Source organism: Corvus moneduloides, chromosome 3 (assembly GCF_009650955.1).
Source record: "Corvus moneduloides isolate bCorMon1 chromosome 3, bCorMon1.pri, whole genome shotgun sequence".
Taxonomy (NCBI): Eukaryota; Metazoa; Chordata; class Aves; order Passeriformes; family Corvidae; genus Corvus; species Corvus moneduloides.
Window position 1 is genome coordinate 21,515,989 of NC_045478.1, and position 22,088 is coordinate 21,538,076.

General features: G+C 41.7%; 1 protein-coding gene across 5 annotated transcripts in view; it reads right to left on the bottom strand.

Moving 5' to 3' along the window:
- ERICH1 (glutamate rich 1) overlaps nucleotides 1-22,088 on the bottom strand; it is a 96,975-nt gene that overhangs the window by 2,397 nt on the left and 72,490 nt on the right. For 2 of the 5 annotated variants that reach the window (XM_032104582.1, XM_032104575.1), the window contains one exon: nucleotides 562-648. The gene's annotated coding sequence lies outside the window, so the exon portion shown is untranslated. Of the gene's footprint in view, nucleotides 1-561; nucleotides 649-1,374; nucleotides 1,766-16,342; nucleotides 17,383-22,088 lie in introns of those variants that run through there. The other 3 variants (XM_032104576.1, XM_032104580.1, XM_032104577.1) reach the window with 2 other exon arrangements.

The window sequence follows — 22,088 nt, forward strand, 5'->3', positions numbered from 1 at the left end:
TTTACTTTGGTGTATATATATGTATATATATTTATAGCTGCTTTAGTCTCAATTATTCGGATGATTTAAAACGTTTTCTATACATGCTTTTATTTGTTTTCTTCATATAATGATTGATAGTCTGATTTTCCAATGTTCCAGAGGTCAATACTGATTGAGGTTTCCTTATCATGGCCACAGAAGCTGGCTGAAATGTTTTACTGATGGGTCAGCTGAGTTGTATCCTTCTTTTCATTAGCATTTTCCCACTGCCCCAAACACACAAAGCCATTGCAAGAGAAAAATTATGGAGAAGCAGCTTCTGTTTAAGCACTGCAGAAGAATTAACTCCTTCCAAATATTCTGCATTTGGAATTCCAGCATGATACCAAGTATCAAGAAATGTCACAATTCATTTGCTTTTCAGCAGAGGATTAATTATTTGTTATGTGAGTTAACCCACAAGAAACCAGTGTTCCCTTGGGTTTTCCATGCAATAATTTGAAATAAAATCAACCTGATCAAGAGAAATACAGGTATTTTTAAGATTAATTAAAAGCAGAAAAAAAAAAAAAATCATACCTGCAGCAACCTTATATACCCAGGTGTCATTCTCCGGAGAGGAACAACCATGATTTCTGAGTCTTCGGAGAATTTCAGCCCCTACAAAACACACAAAATATTACTAAACCCCAGGGATGTTTTACAAGTTGACCTCTTAATGAAACATAAGATGAAGTCTAATGCAGTTTGCTACAGTGCCAAAAGCATCCCAAGAAATACAGTATGCACGCATTTCTTGCTCACCTGATGCTCTTTTCCCTCGAGCCCTTTCCATGCTCGAGGTCCCAGGGTACATAAAGCCCCGCTCCGTTGCATAACCTGTCACATGGGATCTGTCTGCACCACTTCGGTGTTGGCAGGGCTGGGACCGTCCCGCCTGGGGCCAGGTATGTCTTGCAATATTGGAAATCTCTCTGGGAATGCTTAAAGCTCATTAAGAGAGCTGACCTCCTTAATAAGAAAAGGACCTAAGCCTGCTTTATAGATAGTACTGGACATAGGAAAAGGAGGTCATAATAGCATTTTGTGTCACAGAGTGACAATGCAAATAGGATTGGATGGTGTTTATATAACTTAAAGCATATATTTATACCCACAGGATGACCTGACTGGGTAGGAAGCTTAATGCAACCATGACCCAAGTTGAAAGGATGTGCTAATATAATAGGGCTATTTGGAGGCACATTTAAAAGTAAGTGCTTTCTTTTCTTACAGCATTCCCTTTTACTCAGCATTATGCACAGTCTTTTGCATTTTTCTACTGCTAGTTCTTTAAAACTAAAAACACCTAACCTGATACTTACTGTTATTACTACTTTCTGTTAACTGTGATCTCTTTTCACTGTAGGGAGCTTGAATTCAGTTCTATTCCTGCAGTCATATAGCACACTTTGTGAGAAATGGTGGTAAAATATAATCTACAAAACTAATTTCTCTAACTTTCAGTTGTGTCCATTGACAGACCATGCTAAGAGAGCTCTTTTTTTCCATTTTCAATATCTGCAACGTTGCACATAGGTAGCAAGGCAGAATTTGACTCCAGTTGCAGTGCTACTTCTAAACATGCAGGGTAAGAATCTTCAGGTGTTGTATGTCAGGATAGCACCAATGTGCACATTGGGCCCATGCCAGTTTTCATGACAAGTGTTCCAGAGATCAGTGTTGACTTGCATCTCTATAGTCTCTGCTATTGCAGCTTAAAGATCTCTGAGAAATATTCCTGCTGTAAAAGAGCAGAAACATGATTCTACTTGGAGAAATACTCAATTCCAGGAATTCCACAGGTATTTCACAGGTATTCCACAATAGTACCACTTGTCAAGGATTCTCATAATTCATCTGCCTTTCAGCAGATGACTAATTAATGTTCCACAAAGGAATGCTTCTGTTTTATTTTGAGGCTCTGGCTTACATAGCACACAGTGGGCAGTTTTCATTTTCCTTTCACTGCACCATATTTTAGCACACCAACCCCACTGGCACCAACAGAGCCATGTCTCATTAAAAAAAAAGATAACTTGAGTTACCTATACAGTGAGCCCATAGCATCAATCTAAATCATCACCATCGAATCATCACAGGTAGTTCAGGTTGGAAAGGACCTTTGAAGGCTATCTAGTTCCTGCCACAGGCAGGGACACCTTCCACTAGACCAGGTTGCTCCAAGCCCCATCCTACCTGGCTTTGAATATTTCCACAGCTTCTCTGAGCACTAAAAGCGAGAGACTGGGAACCTGCCAATCTCTTGGGTTTTTTTTTTATATTATGCAATTTTCACAGTGACCCCACGCTAAACCTTTCGTGCCGTGTCCCTTAGCTATAGGAAATACTGTATTAACAGGAAGCAATAAACATAAAATTGGGAGCTGACTGAAATTAACAGTAAGCCTATCAGTACCTGCCTAAATGCATTTGGGATAAAAACCTATAGTATGAAAAGTCAGAGGCTTTTTTCTTGTTTCTTACTGTATGCCCCATGCTGGCTTTCCCAGACAATCAGGAGAGGCCCTGTGCTTGCTGCCCAGAGCAGGGCAAGGATAATGCTGCAGAGTCTGCCTTTTTCTGTAAATACACAGAGCACTGAGATTTTCCTTTAAATTTCCAGCCTTGCATACATTCAAAGAAAAACCTCCTTACTGAAGTATCAGAGTTTCAGGAGCTGCAAAATTTCTGCCATTTTGTGTGTAACTCTTTCCATTTAGAGAAGGGCAGTGAGATTCCAGTGACATGGTATTCAGAAAGGGAGAGCATTCCAAACATGTTTCTTTGTGTGGAAAATAAAAGGGGAAGGAAAGAATAGGCTTTGGCTGACACAGCTGTCTTTAAAAAGGATCTCTTGGCCATGCACAACACAGCTGAATTGTAGAATATTTTCTGTAATTGCAGGTGCTACCAAAATCTGAATTACATGCCCAAGGACTCTGAAAGAATAACTGTCCCAGGCTGTTTCAGGAGAACTTTGATCAAACAAGGGGTTGCCTCCATTCCTTTTGAAGTCCAGGCCTCTGAGAATTGAGTCCTGACTGCCAGGACGCAGAGATGAATGTGCCCCTCCTGGGCTGGGGACTGGACAGCAAGCCACAAAGGTCTCTCTTGCCACAAACACAGGGATCCCACGTGCTGTGCAGACTGCTCACCTCATTCATCAACTAATGCCTTCACTGCTTGATGGAGGCATCAAGCAGCTAAGAACGCAAGTGATATGCTGACATCCTCCCCAATATTAAAGACAAGGGATACTTTGAACTCAGCTGTCAATATTCACCACCTTGTGCTCTATTTCCGTTAGGAAGAGAAATCAATAATGAAGTTACAAGTTCCTTTGCTGTAATCCAGTGCCTTTGGGACCAGCAAGGGCTGCTTTCCAAAAGGAGCAGGAATCAACCAACAGAAATAAATTCTTTTCACACTCTTAAAAGGCCCTTCTTGACTGGCACTCCCCAAAAAGCTTTCTGTGCTGCCAGTGATCATGTCCCTGCCTCTTCAGAGTGTGGAGCAGGGACTCTCATGGCAGCATCACCCACATCAGCTCAGTGCAGGGAAAGCACAGCACACGGGGCTCTGGCCCCTGCTCTTCTGGCAGATTTTTAAGCCTGTGCTGTTGACCACCCTCAGAAAAATGCCTCAAATATTTAGACAGTAATCATTCATGGACTTGTCACTTTCTCTATGTGCCCTAGACTTCGTTAGGTTCTCTTTCACAGGCAGCTGCTTCTCTTGACAGCTGGACTTTATGATCTTAGAGGTCTTTCCCAGCTTTAACGATTGTATGATTCCCCCATCATAAGAATCCTCTTTCAGATCCCTAAAAATGTTTTACCTTAAAATCCGGCTCAACTTCCCAGTTTTTCTTGTTTCCTGTGTTCCATACAATGATTCTTATTTACCATCCCATTTTTCCATCTCATTTTCCCACATACATCCTAGCATATTTATTTTTATCCCGACAAAAGGGCCACTACATCAACACTTCCCTCTATCCCAGCTTTAGCACCAGAAATTTCTCTTCAGGAGAGGATCCCATACTGCTTTCTTCTGCTCATCAGTTCTTGCCATTGGAGACCCTTGTGGAATCTGGAATAGCAATGGCCTATGGCACTTGAGACTCTAGATGCTAGCAGTCCCTAACTCCCTCGCACACAGGAGCTCATTGCCTACATCTACTTCTGCTTTGTTTTCCCCTCATTGCTTTTTTTTTTTTTACATCTATTTCTGAAAAAAAATTTAGCCATCCTGCAGCAGAGGAAGGGAGGAGTGAGGCAAGCTCAGGTGCATGAGTTAAACCACAGGAAGAGGTCGTGGAGGTGCCCAGGTGAGCAGCCCCCTCAGGCCTCCCCTCCAGTGCAGCCAGGTCACCCCTGCAGAAAGGACACCAGCCTCGCTGGGAGCTGCTCGAATGGCTGGTGGTGGTTCCTGCTGGTGATGCTGATATTGCTGAGCTGTGTGTGCTGGCCGGGGCTGCCGTGTGCACCGACTGCCACACCCCGCACACGGGTATGGCCTGGGCCCCAAAAACGGTGGGAAGAGTGGGGGCAAGGCATGTGGTTCTCCTGCTGCTGCACTTGATTCCTAAGGGAACCCACCACAGTCACATTACTGGCTTTGCTGGGACAAGGTCATGAGACTGACAACGTGAGAGCAAGAATGTGACACCAAGGAGGGGACAATGCTGTCCCCCATGGGTGGCTGGGGTGAGCAGACCTCACTGCCAGGGGAAGGCAGCTGCACACCTGCAGACAGGAGACTCTTGGCAGCCCCAAGGCACCTCAGGCAGGTGGCACATGTGCATGTTGATGGGCATCAGTTTCTTGTGCCCCACCACATGCTCAGGGGGTTGGGGCTGATGTCTCACAGTCATTGCTCCTACGTGATGGGTACAGATTGCAGGCAGAACACTGCAGGACACTGCCTAGGTGCAGTCACATTTCTGAACAATAAACTGGTTTAAAGCAAGACTCTCTGCTGGCTTTGAGGGCCATTAAGCTTGATTTACTCAAGGCTCTCTACGCTGATACAGGGACAGAATTTCAAAAGAGGATTTCCCATTAGGCATATACCATTTTCATTCTATACCTGGTGAACAATATGACATTTGGAAGTCATGATTTGAAAACAATCCAGATATTTAACTAAAGAAGTACTTTCCAAAATTCATCATCCTTAAAGAGTCCAGGCTGAAGGAATATGGGACAGAATTCTGAACATACCCACAGCTTCCAGTATGCCCCTTTGTGCAGGATAGGAGTAAACATGAAGTGCTGTCACTGCAGGCAAATCAATAAAATAAACCATATAAAGAAAAAAACCCACCAAATCTTCCTCAACACATAACTGTATGACTAATCCTGGGCTTTTTGACTTTAACAGTTATTAGATCTGAGAGCATGTCCTTTCAAGTCATTAAGTGCATTACTCAAAAATTAGAGCTAAGCTAAAAGTAATTTTGCTTCAACAACGGTAACTAAACTACCAGCTCTGCTGGGGTAACAGCACTGGGCACTGTCAGCTTATAAAAGGAAGAGACAGTCCTGCCCCGAAGAACCTACAGTCTGTGGGGAGGCAGATGGTTGCCACCAGTTGAGGGAGCACAGGGAAACAAAGAGAACGTATAGGTTGGCATGCAAGGCAATGTTCTCTCTGTAAGCTCAGTTAGACTGTTTCCAAATTTTTGTAGGCATCGCAGCAAAACACAATGTAAAAAGAAATGTGAAGGTGGTAAATGAATTTTAAGATGACAAGGGAGGCAAGGAACAGGAACTATGCTAGTGGTATTGTTGCATTACACAGTAGTATCTTTGCAAAGCACAAAATTAAGGAGATGTACTGGAATATGGTGATGACAGAAGTAGGAAATGCCATCAATAAAAGAAAACTGCAATGCTGTGTAGATGAGCTAAGGCACAGACTGCAGAGTTCAGTCCTCAAAGTCATCTAAGGTTACAGATACACAGCATCAAGAGATTTGTGTTGCTGAGGCTTACGGAGTTACCATTGAAGTAGCTTAAACTATTCATTTATCTCCTGCTGAGTTCCTTGACTCCTGCACTTCCCACAGCTCCACTGCCAAGCAGTTACTCCTGTGTTTGCAGTCTGCCTGCCCACAGTAATTTGACACCATTGAGTGACAAAAGAATAGAAACTGACAAAAATGTAATAGCAAAATAATAGTAAAAAATCAAGTTCATTATGGCTATGGAGAAAGGAGAAATTCTTTCATGAAAGCAAATTTTGTCAAAAAAATAGTGCAATTTGTATGTGTTAGAAACTACAGGGGGGAAGAAATCCAGAAGTATTTCCTAAGCAAAGGTTGGTAAGCATTACTGTCACTGGCAAAGCACAAAGTTACTTCTCCAGAGCTTACTTGGAACCCAGTTCTGTCAAGTAGGGCTGGATCTCTCTCACCTAACTCCAGATAAGGCTCACACAGATGCCTGCCTTAGAACTAGTTGCTCTAAATTCCCCTTCTAATTTACCTATTTCAAATGTTTATGTTACGATCAGGGCAAGAAGTGACAATAGTACAGTGAGTTGGTACAAACTGCACCCCAATGAATACAATGGGACAATTCAAAATGAAGTTGTCATGAAGAATGGCTTTTAAGATGACCAAAGAAAATTAAAAGCATATATTACAAGAAGCTGTGTTTAACCTCACAAAAGGAGCATCATGAAACCCTTCCTCTCAGATACTGATAAGTAGTGAGGATTTCCTTGAACACTGATTTTTGCCTCACTCCCCAGCATCTGGATGTGGTCAATAGCCATGCTTCATCTCCCCTCACTCAGTAGAGGTCTTCATAGAGGGAAAGCAACACTAGTGACATTAAGTGGCCACAGAAAAGCCAACACATGAGAAGGACTGAATTTAAGGCTTTGCATAAACAGTTACTATCTGACCTGATACACAACTACAGCATCTTTGGGGAGACGATCTCCAGTGTCCCAGCACAGTCACTGCCCTACAGAACTCACAGCTACTGATCCACGAGCCATTAGCTGGATAAGCAAACTTGCTGTCATCTTTTCTCTAGCTCAGATGTGTACCAGTATAGATGTATTTATTCCTTTCACAACTGAAAACCAAAATGAAAAAAAAAAAAACAAACTCAAAACAACCCAATCCAAACCCAGGAATAGAAACAGTAGGCATTAACAGAGAGATATGGGATCTTGAAGGTCTGAAGACCTTAATGGAAGCTAGCACCTTTTCAAAAGTCAAGCCAACTACTGGCTACTCTAATGTTTGGGTCCATCTTAATGCATTGTACAATTTTGCAGAATCTGTAGGCCAGACTGCAACAGAAAACTGTTCTAGCAGGTATGGGCAGGGAGAAGCTTGCCTGCCTCTGCTGTGCAAGACATTGAATCACAGGCACCTCCCTGTTATCTCACTTAATACACAGTCCTGGAGACCTGGTCCAGTTTAAAATGCACAGCAGAATTACAACCGTCTTTTTGGAGCAACAACTTTATGCCTTGCTGCTTCTGTGGTGGGTTTAGAGGTCAACCAGCAAAACACGCTATGAGAGAAGCTGAACACTTGGCCACTGACCTGAGAGTCATCTGGGTGCATACTGCTGGAGAGACTTATCTATAGCCATTATGCTGGTAAGGCTCATAACTGGCAGGCAGCGGACAGACTTCCAGCAGAGGTCCAGAGTCCCAGTCAACCCTGGAAACAGTTGTTAACAGTTTCCTTTTGCTCACAACTGCAATGCCCTGTCCTGCCATGTCCCAGTATTCAGGGCATGCACTCTGTAAGCAAGGTAGAGCACTGAAGGACATGCAATGCAGTCCTGACAGCTTGAGAAGAAGGTGGGGATCATCCTTTACATGAAGCCATTTTTCAGCTACCAAGGCACTGCCGATCTGACGCGGGAAGCCTACGGCACTCCTGTAGATGTATCTGGATACATAAGTTACAAGACACATCATTACTTAAGAGCACATGCGTTCCTCTGACTGTGTACCATTTAGCTGTTATTAATCCATGACAGTAGATTATTTGTTGCTCTAAAGGACTGACACACAATGGCAGCTATTTTGCACAGAAACAAGGCATTAGGCTCTTTCCTGTGAACAGTCTGCAACTTCCCATCTGTTTAGGAGCAAAGAGGGGCAAGCTTGTTAAGGAGCAAGGCATGTTCTCTCATTCTGCTCTGCTCCCCAAAGTCTACATCAAGACACCCACCAGACAGTGGCTCCCATGCCAGGCTGAACGTGTGCTCCTGGCTGGCCATCCTCAGTGGGTGTTTTTCACTGTGAGAGCCAGTATGAGAAATTTTATTACAATCTGTGCTGAGAACTCTTCATGTTGTGTCCTTTGCTGCTTCTATGGCTGACGAGACTAAGAGCTGGACTGTCATACTCCATGTCCTCATGGGCATCCCTCATTCCATCTGCAGGAGGTTCCAAATCATGCAAGGTTTCATCACAGCACCCCAGGTATCTTCTGCATCTTGATACACAGCACATAGATACTGACCTGTGTAACCATTGTAACCTGCCCACTGCACATACACACACAGCTCAGAGCCTTTGGACTTTGAATTTGTTTGTAAAAAGCTAGACAGATCATTCCCAAAAGTGCTGTATTGCTGCTGGGAAATTTTCTCATGAGTAAAACTGTGCCCATGAGCAGATGCATATGCAACCAACTACTTGACAGGGTTCTTTCTCCTCGTGTATCTCCCACATTGCAGCCCCATTACACACACACCAAGTCTCCAAGGGTCACACAAGTGAGAGAGCTTATGAAGCAGCCTTCTGACATGTAATTCCAGAAGTGCAAGAATTTGGGTATGGCAGATGAGGGTAGGAGGCTGTGAGATCTCCTACAGTGCCTGTGCATGACTGGATGGCTTGCAAAGAACTACCATATTTTATGTGTGTGAACCACCCTAACATACAGCATGCTGTGCTTTTCTGTAACTTAGGACATGTTTCATAGCACAGCCACAGTGTGAAATTATAGCTGCAGTGGGGATATCTAGGGTATCAGGACTCTGGAATAGAAAAGGATTGTAAGACGACACATACATTCAAAGCATGACCACAATTTTGGTTCTGATTGATTCTAAAACACTGATATGCAACAGAAGTACACCACTTCAGCCAGTCATTTCATTGGTCCCTCTCTGTTCCTTTCAAACAAAATTTTCAGACAGTCAAAATGTCTAAGTTACTATATTCCATATGGCTTTATAAATTGTGAGTCATGAATTCTACAAAAGCACCTGTTCCACCTTCTAAACAACCCTGTACAATCTTCTTTTTGGAGGGGCTGGAACTTGTTCTACATGTGATCACAGTTAAAATGAATGTAGAGTGTCTTGAGGTGACTTTATTGTGTGTATCCCCTATTGCCACTCTATGCCCAGACATGAATTTTGTGCCTTTCTGTGTCTTTAAAACTGGGTGCGAGAGGAAAAATAAAAAAAGAGCCAGATGAACTTTTCAAAGCCATTTTGTGCTCCAAGGTCACTGCTATCTCACTCTGCGTGCTTCTGTGGTAGCAAGAGCAGAGGAAGCACCCTTTGCTGCTTTTCAGGCAGCTTTCGGCTCCTTTTCTCGGGAGAGAGATGGAGAGTTAAACTCCTTTATTCCCCTGGGACTTTGGCTTCTTCTTCTTCTCTTCTGGAACTGTATAGAACACCAGAACATCAGAACCTCACCGGGAGACCTTACACCCGCCCGGAAGGGGGGGGCCCCCCACAACAAACTCCAGCTCTGAAGAGGGAAGAGACACACCTACAGAAGGACTCTGAAATCTTCCCAGGTTTCTCTTCCTATTCACTTTCCTCCAAGGAAATTTTTTTTTTCCCCAAACCTGGTGGGGGGGAGGGATGGTTGTAACCTGCCTTCTACCAGAGGATATTTTCCACCAAATTTGTCTCAAACTGGCACATAAAGCTATTATTAAAATGTACAATTTTACTGACATTTACCATTCCAGAATTAGAAAATGTGTCTAAACATCCAGGGGTTCTAAAGTCTTCCACAGTGGTCTCCTAGGAAATTTTCTTACATTTAGTGGCAATGTATCATCCAAAAATGGTTTCTGATTTAGAAACTCTAAATGCTTTGATTCATCCTCAATGTATTTTGCAGAATGCTGTGTGCCTCCAATGCAACAGGCTAGTGAATTAGTCTACCAAGACCACAAAAGGTCTGTAAATTCCCTTGTAAGACTTCAAACTGAAATATAAGAAGATACAAATTACTTGAGCTTTCCAAGTATGACAGAAAATCCCTCAAAGCTGTTAATTAAATTACATAGCTTTAGTGGGAACCTTGCTAGCTGAATTTTTGTTCTTCCATGCTTTCTGGTATGTTCCCTTGTTTCAGTTCCTTGAAATTTTCTTCATAGTGCTGATTGCACATGGTTCCCATTCCTTACTGTCTGTCTTCCTATATAAATGTTCTAATCCCTTAAACAGACATCTATTACTTCTGGCATGGCATTGTACCAGCATAGCTGTGAGTATTTAACACTATTGGTAGTCTATTTTTAGGCATAATCCTAGTAAAGGTACATGTCTTATGTTGTGAACTCTCTAGCTGAACACTGCAAGATTCTTCCATGAACTTAAGAAGGGGGTAAAAAAATCTATGCAATAAATATGAAATAAAGCATGACAAATACACTAATCCAAAGAGCACCATTTCTATAACATTTATTTTTTCATTAGGTGGTCTTGATTCTGATGTTGTAGATGTCTGACTGTGAGGCCAAGCAGGAATTACCAGAACAGAATTCAAATTACCTAGGAGTGGAAAACAAAATGGGGGTCAGAGCAGTGAGCATTTGCACTTAAGTATGATCCACTGGACTTAGCATGGAGTTCTCTCTTCAGAGATCACATTTCCCAGGGCACAACGCTAACAGCTCACTAGGACCAGATGGAATTCACCTAAGAGCTCTAAACCAACCGAAGGATGAAATAACACCACTGCCAGCAGCAGTGTGTAACCTTTCCCTGGGAGTCGTCTGTATCAGGGGATGGGAAGGTGGGGAAATTACTAATTTTTACAAAGGATTCCAGGGGTGATCTGAGGAACTACAGATGAGTGAACATGATGTCCTTGTTCAGCAAATCAGTAGAAGCTACTGCAAGGAACAGAATGAGCAGACACGTGGAAAAATATATTGGGAAGCACTCCATTAAGTATCTGTAAAAGGAAGACACACTTCACAAGCCTACTGGCATTTTTTTTTGGAGGAATCGGCAAATAAGCAGACAAGGTGTATTAAGGTGCATTTTTACAATTAAATGGAGAAAAAGAAAGCCCTTAAAAAGGAAGTCTCATGGGCTAAGATTGAATTCATTTGAATGAATAAGCAATTAAAAAATATGGAGAAAAAAGTAGGAATACAGTTTTCCCACTGGAAGGAAATCACCAACACAATCCTTTGGGACTTTTTGCCAGGATCTGTGCTGCTCAGCAAAGTCTTAAATGACCTGGAAAAGGTGATGAATAATGGGAGAACAGAGACTGCTGATTCCATTACAGTTATCGCAGGGATTAAAACCAAAAGCTGACTGTGCAAAGCTGCAGAAAAGCACTGTGATCATGGACAACTTGAGATAAAATGGCAGATGAAATTCCATGTAGGATATCACGAAAATGATGGACATACTTATGTAAACTGGTAAGGTCTGTTAATGAATTAAAAAACAAACCATGAAGATGTCAGCTCCATACCCATTAAGGGGTCCAAAACGCAACCAAATTATTTGAAAAGCCCTAGAAAACAAGCCAGAGCACACTTCAAAAAATGTGCGGTGAACCAGGATTTTTAATAACATGGGCAGTTTTTGTTCTCTCATCTTTGAAAGGATGAAGTAGACTTAGAAAAGTTGCAGAAAAGGGCAAAAACCAAAGAAAACTAAGAAAAGTTTCTTTATGAGAATCTGCAAACAGGCCTCTTCAAATTATATGTGTCTTTCTACTCTTCTTCCCTGCTTCCCTCCTTCCTCTGTATGGAGTCCTGTGTTTTTACCAAGACTTTCATAGCCTTCCCAGATAAACAAAGGGGTCAAAACACAAGCTGTTGGGATTTTCTCTTCTAACTCAGTTAGATGGAGGGCTTCTTCCATCTTCCCATATACCTTCTTCAAGGCAGGAAATGAATGCGGATTCACTGCACTAATATACAAAGGTGAAAAAAAAAATCCTTTGAGTTTTTCTACCTCTTTCCTGCATCACAACATTGTCAACAAGATCTTTACTGATTATCAGACATTGACTTCTCCAGTTTGAATGCAGAGACTGCTTTCAGTGCAGAGCTTCTCCATGAGCTAAGAACTGCAGTGGCACTCTCCCACCTGGAAGTTGCTTTCAGAGCTGACTGTATACTCCTCCCACTTCACAGCTTATAGAAATCTCAGCTCTCTCTCTGCTTTTCCCTGATGGAGAGGTGGTACTACTCTTTAAGGATGTTTCACTCTTACCTCTCACATACAGGAAGTTGGACTTCATCTGAAAACTGGAGCACAGGTACTACAATTGCCAAGGGGTGCACATGCCCTGATTGCTTCATCTTAAAATTTACTTCTGACCAGTTTTGAGTTTGATGGAAAATCACTCCAACTTAAGAGATCTGTTAACGGATTCCCACTCATTTGAGTGGGACAGACACTCAGTTACCGAGAAACCCACTGCTCCAGTCCTTGGATCATACCTATCCAAAGACCTGTGCGATTCAGTTCAGGAGGAATGGGACTGATGGGCTGTGGGTGAGAAGCTGCCCTTTGTATAGGCTCTACAAAGACCTTCCACAAGGTGCAGATCAATACACTCCTAAGAACTTGTACACAAAAGCCTTTCCCTGCTAGAGATGATTTGTTTTTTACACTGTCTATAGAAGTGTCCAATTATACAGATTACACAGATTTCTCCTTTACTTGGATCCCTACAGCCTGAAGCACTCATCTTCATTAACTTAGTGTCACATATTTTTGTGAGCATCAGAAACCCAGTGGAAGGCTGAATGCAGCACTGTAGAAAGAAGATTGCTAGTCACTATAAAAATGCAAAGCACAACCAAGAGAGGGTGCTTTAATTTCAGATAGACAGCTGTAAAATTGCTTAGCAAAGATAGTTGGAAATTTGCTTGTACTTCTTCCCAATTGCAATGCAAAGGTGAATGGCTGTGTACTGATAAAGCCATCTGTCTTGTGGGTGCCTGGAGGAAGCCTCTGCACCAAAGCAATATTGCCAGTTTTACAGTTAATATCCTAGCGCACAATACTGTTGAACTGAGCTGGATTGCAGGCATTTCTGCTGCCTTAGGGCATCCCAGAGCACAGCATGCCCAGTTGTAATGACTCTTGTTCAAAAGCACAGGCTGCTGGATTGTGAAGGGGGATGAATAATGCTGTAGGGCGTAATGCACTGCCAGCACACCATTCCATGCACTGAGGTAATATTCAGGTCCATGGACTCAGATTTGAACCCAAAGAAGAACAACAACTGTCAGTAGAATGCTTTGACTGGCCAGAGTTTTCAGGTGGCATGCATATCCTGGAGTGCTGGTTTTGACTGGGGAAGGGTTAATTGCCAGTAGCTCCTGTAGGGCTGTTTTGGATTTGTGCTGAAAACAGGGTTGATAATTGTATTGGGTTTGTGTGGGGCCAGGTTTCAGTAGTGCAGGGGCTACAGCAGGGGCTTCTGTGAGAAGATGCCAGAAGCTTCCTCCATGTCCAGCAGAGCCAATGCCACACAGCTCCAAGATGGACCCACTGCCAGCGAAGGCAGAGCCAATCACGAATGACAGTAACACCTCTGTGATAACATAGTTAAGAAGGCAAAAACAAAGTTACATCTGTAGCACATCTGCAATTACAACCAGAGAAGAGCAGAGTGAAAATATGTGAGAGGGACAGCTCTGCAGACACCAAGGTCAGTGCAGAAGGAGGGGAGGAGGTCCTCCAGGCACCAAAGCTGGAATTCCTCTGCAGCCCATGGTGAGGCAGCTGTGTCCCTGCAGCCCATGGAGGATCCTCAGGGATGCAGAGATCCACATCCACCTGCAGCTCATGGAGAAGACCCACCCTGACTGAGCAGGTGGATGCCTGAGAGGAGGCTGTGACCCCATGGGAGGCCCAGGCTGGAGCAGGCTCCTGGCAGGGACCTGCAGACCTGTGGAGAGAGGAGCCCACGCTGGAGCAGGTTTGCTGGAGGGACTTGTGACCCCGTGGGGGACCCACACTGGAGCAGCCTGTTCCTGAGGAACTGCATCCCGTGGTAGAGTGACCCACAATGCAGCAGTTTGGGGAGGATTGTTGCCTATGGGATGGACTCATGCTGGAGAAGTTCACAGAGAACTCTCTCCTCTGGGAGGGACCCCACACTGGAGCAGGGGAAGGACTCCTCTCCCTGAGCAGTGGCAGGAATAACCTGCGACCATAACCCCCATTCCCATCTCCCTGCACTGCTGGGGGAGGAGGCAGAGCTGGGAAGGAGAGAGGGCTGGGGGAAAGTGTTTTTAAGATTTATTTTACTTCTCATTATCCTGCTGATTTGTTTAGTAATAAATTCATTTAATATCCCCAAGTTGAGTCTCTTGCCTGTGATGGTATTTGATGAGCAATCTCTCCTGGTCCTTAACTCACAAACCCCTTGTTGTATTTTCTCTCCCCTGTCCAGCTGCAGAGGGGAGCAAGAGACAGGCTTTGGTGGGTGTCTGGAATCCAGCTGGGGTCAACCCACTACAGTAATATGGGGATGTTTTCACTGTTGCCGAGCACTGCTCCAAAAATCAAGGCCTTTTCTGTTCCTCACCTCATCCCACCAGTGAGGTGGTTAGAGGTGCACAGAGAGTTGGGAGGGGACAGCTGACCCCAACTAATCCAGGGGATATCCAATCCCATATGGGGTCATGCTCAGTATGTAAAGCAGGGGGAAGAAGGAGGGGCCATCTGGAGTGATGGCGTTTGTCACTATTACATCTGAGGGAGCCCTGCTTCCCTGGGGATGGCTGAACACGTGTCTGCCTGTGATAAGGAAAGAATTTATTCTTTTGTTTTCCTTGTGCACGTGGCTTTTGCTTTACCTATTAAACTGTCCTTAAACTGTCACTTTTGCTCTTTTGATTCTCTCCTCTGTCCTGCTATCGGGGAGAGTGAGTGGCTGTGTGGTGAGTAGGAGCTGAATGTGGTTAAACCACAACATCTGGCTATTCACAAAGAATGACAGTTTATGGGGTCAGCAAGAAAAAAAGTGGCAAAGACTGGCCTAGTTTGGATTTCTAAAAGATAGTTTTATGGTTTTGTATAATTTTAGGCTTTTTTATTTGGTTAGCTTCACGCTAAATACTATTCAAGAGACTGCTGTACAAAGCAACTATGATTGCAGGACACCAGTAATTCCTATGATCAGCCTTGGACAACTGGAGCTGCACCAAGGTTGACAGAGTGGTCCCATAGTTGCTATTCAAATGACAAATGATCCTCTTGGAAATACTTGCTCAATGTCATTTCATCTTTGTGACTTATCTCCCAAGTTTTCCACTGCTCTCATTTGAAAATGCAAGTCTCAGGTTACCCACGAGAACGCTGTCAAGCACAGAGCAGAACAGGTCTGTGGGTCACCATCGCAACCTACAAGGGAAAAGCTACACTTTTGTCTCCTTCCCTCCTGTTCACACCACTTCAGTAAGCCACTGTTGCCAGCTGCTTCCTAGGATTTGCCCATCTTCAAATTCTCACTCTGTGGTACCTGCAAGGTTGATTTGAGATCACTTTTCACTTTGCAAGGCCTTGCAAATTAGGGAAAAAGTTGATGGAGAGCAGACTTTTAGAAACACAACAGTCAGCAAAGTCTTTGTGCTTCAGGTAGCCTGACAAGGACACCTGAACTGTTTTTGACTTGATATTGAACTTCGATGTTTTTTGCTTATGCATAAAGGAATCAGACTGATAGAAAGGATAGCACCAGGACATTTTGACAGAAACACTGCCTTTTTTCCCCCAAGACTTCCAGTGCAGGGGAGAGTTAAGGAAACCTTTGGAATCCTGCAAAATGTTCTGTATTAGCAGTGAGCCAGATCCTCGGAGCTGAAGGCTCTGTGTTGTTTGTCTGAAGGGGCTTATACAGCCACAGTTCAATTAATATTTCTGATGAATCCTCAGATTGATCTTATCTTAGGGTTTAGATACCTCATGCTGATGCTGACAGTTAACGTGCCTGTGCTGCAGCCTAGAAATCCGCTCAGAGAACCAGTTCTGTAAGAAACTGAAAATTTACATATCCCACTATAAAACTGTGAAGGCGACTTTGCAAGCAAACTTCCACATCTCAAACCAGTTTTATTCATCACCAGTTAATGAACTTGTTGCAGGGATCTTTCTTCAACTACCAGATGGAAGAAACGCAACACAACAGATAATACAAACAGTAGACACCTTTGCAACTAAAACTATGGATCACATCTTGCAGGAAAAGAAAAAAATATGAATTTTCCCTTGATGCTTAAAAATAAAGAATCTTACACAACAATCATTCTTAACTAATGCAAATCATTCCCTGCAGAGCAACAAATTGAAAACACCTAAGATAAATTTGAAAGCCTATTTACTTTGAATACTTTTCAATTGTTCTGCTTCCCCCTAAACATATTTTAAAACACAATTTTAGAGGGTCTTTTGTACAGTGTCTTTAGTTTGGATTCTTATCCTCATTTGAAAAACATTAAAGCTTGTTTTTGTAGAAAACTGAGGAAATACTTGTTGACAACTATTATACCCAGTGCCTCATGACTTTCTGATCAAAACAAAAAGAGCATATAATACAATAAATACATGTCAAATACAGTAGAAATCCACTAGATTATTTCAGTCTCCAAAAAGAAGGTACAGACAGGGAATCATGACTGAATAATGTTATTTCTCTTTGAATCCCATAAAGATTAATACTAGAACTTGACATGTTCAGCATTTTTACCAATAATCTGGAAGAAAACGTCATCATTGCTGGTAAAATTTGCAGATGTCACCAAGATTAGCAGATAGTCAATACTAATGGAAGCAGTACAGGCACACAAAAGGATCCATAATTTACTAATCTAGACATAGTAAAAAAAATTGAAGTTAATTCGGCCAAACAGAAAGACAAGCATTTACCAACATTAAGTATGGAACCAATGACTAAATCCTGAAAGCAATAAATTTCAAGAGTACTTGTCTACTATTAAAAATAATTCAACATGGACCTCCTATACAATCCTATGGCAAGAAGTTGATCCAAAACCAATGAAACAGTGAGTACAAAAGTTGGCACTGTTGAGATTTTAAATGAATGCTAAGTTTCTATGTCCAGTTCCAGCAGACTTGTTTCCTAAAGGGTGGGAAAAAAATGGAGAGAATGCATGAGAGAGACACAAAACCAAGTTGGAGGCTATAGAAAATGCCTTAAATCAAATAGTTTAAAGAGATAATACTTAGGGTGTCAAAAAGAAGGTTGCCTTGTAGCTTGATTACAGTGTTCAAAAACTTTCACAGACAGAAAACAGTGGCTAGTGAGGGACTACTTAATGTAGTGAAGAAAAGCACACCAAGAACTAATGGCTGAAAGATAAATCTAGACAAATTCAAATTTAAAATAAGGCACATGATTCTAAGCATGAAAGTGATTGAGTACTGGAATAAATGACTAAAGAAGGGGCTAAGTCTTCATTCCTTGACATCTTTAAATCAAGCTGGCCTGTCTCTGAACATGACTTGCTTTAGAAAAAACCACAAATTGTGCTTTTGTCAGACTGGTCTTTACCCTGAAGTAAAGGGAAAATTTATGACCAGACATCTAGATGGGGTCAGAGAAGATAATCTCATGTCCTTTTCAGTCTTACCTTCCATGAATCTATCAATTTACTGAATGAGTAAAGAGAAAAAATGTTCTGACTGATTTTTGCCATCTGGATAACAACATGATCCATAGCAGATTGTAAATCACACAGTAATAATATATGTCAGAAGCCATGGAGATGAATATATTCTTGCAATGCTTTCTAATTTAGAAATTTAGAGTTATTTAATATTTTACACATTAATTTTATTCTGCGTAATTGAATTAAGGTGAAAGGGTTAAGCAGACAGGCTAAATGAAACACTGTGCCATGTACTTAGTTTAATGTGGTTGGAAAAATCAATGAACTTTGGTCTGTCAGAGTGCAATCACAGATTTAATTGAATAACATGTCAAGTATTTTAAACTGTTTACCAATGTAAATAGAATCCAGCACTATAGTCATGGTAATAAGCCAAACAGCTTTCCCTGAATTCCAATCAGATTTGAACATGACCTTCATTTTAAGCTCCCACATCCCAGACAGAGATCAAACAGCTATCATTATGTCTACAGAGTTCAGTGATTACACCTGTGATTCTGAAGAAAAACATATTTGGTATTGATTCCTTCTGTAGAATCTAGGTAGTGGCTGATCAATGTGGTATTCCTAGCACATTTATTCCTTTGCACATTTATAGTCACTTCCACTTGATTATTGTCACTGGGAGGAGGAATGAATCACATAGCAAGCTTTTACTGAGTCCACCTGGGAAATGGTAGAGGCTGCTTTGTGCATGATCACATGAAGGGAACAAGAAGAACAGGAGAAGCATCTCCTCAGTTTATGCTGGGTGAATTCCAGGCACAGCTTTACAACAGCTCCTTACTCTTTTTCTCCTTTTCCTTTTTACCACTCCCAAGCAGTAGCTTCACAAAAGAAGCCATGAAAACATCAAGGAGAGGGGGTCACAGCCCCGTGCAACCTGAAAGAGCTTGCCACTGCCAGACCAGCATCAGGAGCAAGTGATGTTTTGGTCATGCAACACACACATTCCTGTCCTTTTCTCAGATGCAGTAAATGACCTTTTTTCATTTCTTTTTTCTTTCTTTTTTTTTTTAACAAGATCCAGATGTCTGCAATGCAGATGTTTTCATGACTTACCTATTTATGCTTCCATACCAATCAACATAAAAGCCCTAAATTATCCCATTGGTACCACTGTTCCAATTCTAAAATAGATATCTAGCAGCAGTCAGTTATATCAGGCTATTTAATCCCAGGGATTAGAAAGTTCTTTAGGATAGGCAGCTCAGATGGTAAAAGCTATAGTGCAGACATCTGAAGTCAGGAGAAACAAATCCCACCCTGCATGCCTCCAAGCTCTCCTTAGCCAGCTGCAGAAGAACATTGCCTCCAAACTGATCACATGTGCAATGTAAAATTATGACGCCACTTTAAACTATCAGCAGCCTTGCCCACATATTCAAGCATGTTCTCCATTGTGGATAGGCCTATTACATTTCCTGAGCACACTGTCATCTCAGATGTGATAGCAACTGGCTGTACTGGTGCTGTGCAGCAAGGCAAATCCTGCATCAAACTGCTACTCATTTAGGAAAGGAGAAAACAGGGGTGAAAACAGAGAGATTGATGTGGGAGGACACAGACAATAAGGCAACACTGGTCACCATAGTAGGCAGTTGTCCTAGCACCATACTGACCAGGCTGTGGCCAAGGTTTTGGCAAGGATCACAGCAAAAGAGAGCTTTAAAGAAGGAAGGGAAGACAATGGAAAGATTGCACTGTAGACTTGCATACTGCAAGTATGGCAAATGGGTGATGGAAGTTAATACCAGAGGCTGAAAGGGATGGAGGAATCATCTGTGCACTGAATGAGGGATGAAGAAGACTGGCAAAGATCTTGAAAGTGAAGAAGGCAGCCTCTACTTGATACAACCTATAGCTGCCTGGAGTTGATGCAAGAAAAGTAAGTATTGAACCAAAGATTCTTTCGTTCTGCTTTAGTGTACTCCTCTTCAATCTTAGATTACACTTCTTTTTTGTCCATTATGTATCCTAAAACAGGATGCAGCCTTGCAGTAAGAATATAAAAGAGAACTACAGCTTGCTTATACACTTTACCAGAGTATGGAGCTCATTAAAATGACTACATACTATTAATTCTATAAAGTTAAGCATTCAACTTGGAGAACATCCTTATTAAAGCTATATATTTGACCTTCACTAACTATGGTGCATATGCAGTTTCAAATAATCATAGAATATATAGTTTTTTTCCTAGATTCTTAGAGATAGTAAACACATACAGCATCTAAATTTCTGCTTTTTTTTTAAATACATATGTCCCCCCTTGCCTTAGTCCTGCATACATCTAACAGTTTAAAACAAACAAAATTTACTCAGATGCACTGCAGTGAATAAAGCAGTAAAGAATAAAACTTAATTAGCTGCATAAACATGTGCAATACAGCCCTCCTTAGGAGCGAGCAATCCAGGGCTGAAACAATTAACTACAAAACCTGCATAGCTATAACCTGAGGTTTCCCTAAATATTAAATATGTTTTCCCAATCATACAGATTGCCATCTTTTGCACTACCTCTCTCTTATTATGCCCAATGTGTAGCATAGTGTACATGCATAACACACTCTTTCCACTCTACGTCTGTGGAATGGTTTTATGTTGTACATGGTATTACTGGGTGAAATAAGTTTTCTTTGGTGAAAGACAGCTTAAAAATCTTCTGCCTTCATGCTGCCATTTGTTTGTTTGTTTTTTTTGGTTTGCTTTTGTTGTTGTTGGTTTTCTTTCTTGTTTTTTTTTTTTTTTTAAATTTTCCCCCCCCCCCCCCAGATGTCATTTCAGACATTCAGCCTATTGAACAGTAACTCCCTACACTGGTGCAGGAGAGAAAAGCCAGCTGTCATAGAAAACACATTAAGGAATTTATAACTCTACATGATTGTAAAGCACTACATAAAATATTGCACCAATTACAAAGCAGTAAAAATCTGTAACATTAGAGATTGATTCCCATATTACATTTCCACAAAAGAGAAAAATTAAGGTCTTACAGGCAATTTTAAGAATAAAACATGTACCTATATATAGAGATAATGGCTTTGAACTCATACCCTTGCATACAAGTGACCAGCTTATTCACTACTACAGATGCTTTAAATGACTTCAGCCCCTGTGGTCTTCCTTGTACATGCAGGTAAGGGACCACTGCCTCTCAGAGCCTGATTTCTCTCCCACTGTGCTGCTGCTCCTTACTTACGGTGCATTGTTCAATTATGTAAACTAGAAAGTTAACCTGTGAAGACACATCCATGTTACATTCCAGTTGATCCTTAAATTTTTCCTACTCTTGGAGTCTAAAATTTTAAAGTTCTGTCTTCATGGAAGTTTGAAATATGCTAATAATAGTGTGTGTACAGTTTAGCCAGAAGTATTCTGATGCAAAATCCACTTCAAAAACTCTTCCATGTTTCAGAAATTCCACACGATGCAGCACATTCATTAAACTGAATGATGCTGAAGAAGCAAAAATTCAAGGCCATCTCCTTTGCCATTTATAAGTTTAGCATGAAAATCTAAAGGGATAAATGTTTCATTGCTATGTTGAAGGAGCCATGTATAGTGAAATAAGAAACAGTGTTCACTAGTGGATATTAATTTAAATTTTTCCGTTTTTGTATCTCAGCCACATTGTTATACCACTGCTCAAATAAACTTGAAAAGGTGTAAGATTGAGCACAATTTCTTTTAGAGAAGCAGTGCAGAAAAGTGACCAGGTATTAAAATTGTGACGTATGAAATCTTTTTGACTTCAAATAGGATGTCAAATATGGAACCCCTGCCATTTTTAGTACATTGCCTAATTTAAACTATGAGTAATGTCCATTTCTTTTGCTTTTAAACTAGATCTTTCTGCTATGTTCTTTTGTGCATTGCTTTGATGTGTCCTCAGGCATGTTGCAGTTCAGCACACCATTGTCTGGCACATTTGTTTCAGAAACAAATACACTCTTATTCAATTGCATTTATCTACAATGACGATCTACAATTTTTCTGCTTGAATTTGGTCCAATTTTCTAAACTCTTTAGCATACTTTATCCTCTTCATAATCCCTGTTAGTGCAAGAGTGGCAGGTTTGGTAGGTGTAAGACTCAGCTCCTATCACAGGTCATTTGCAAAGACATCAGATATCACTGAGTAACTGGCTATGCT